Raw genomic sequence first — 321 nt, 5'->3', positions numbered from 1 at the left:
AGAGCCAAGCCCAACATCGCCCACATAACGAAGTGCTACCAACAGACGCAGGAGACCAGCACGGGGCTGAGCCACACACAGAGCATTGTAGGTGATCAGTTAGATATAAAGATCGAAGGTTCTGATACATTGTAACTCTTATTCAGCAACCACGGATCGTACTTCTGATCTATTGTGAGGATACATTTCCTGGTGCTGAACAGCCAGTGATGTCATCTGAGGTCGCAGATTTTAGGAATTCTCTGTCATGCCGGAAGATGTTTTGTTCTTGTAAACATTAAAGGAGAACTATGAGGGGGGGGGGGGGGGGGTTTTTCTATC

At 47.0% G+C, this 321-nt stretch overlaps 1 protein-coding gene across 1 annotated transcript in view; it reads right to left on the bottom strand.

The window, feature by feature from the left end:
* Positions 1-321, bottom strand: part of LOC108801019 (adenylate cyclase type 5-like) — a gene marked incomplete at its 3' end in the record, with an annotated part of 119,668 nt that overhangs the window by 96,260 nt on the left and 23,087 nt on the right. The gene's annotated exons all lie outside the window — the stretch shown is intronic.

This window comes from Nanorana parkeri, unplaced genomic scaffold (assembly GCF_000935625.1).
Source record: "Nanorana parkeri isolate BGI_ZX_2015 unplaced genomic scaffold, ASM93562v1 scaffold2196, whole genome shotgun sequence".
NCBI classification, from domain to species: domain Eukaryota; kingdom Metazoa; phylum Chordata; class Amphibia; order Anura; family Dicroglossidae; genus Nanorana; species Nanorana parkeri.
The sequence above is the reverse complement of the archived record's forward strand: the minus strand, read 5'-3'. Positions and strand labels throughout refer to the sequence as shown.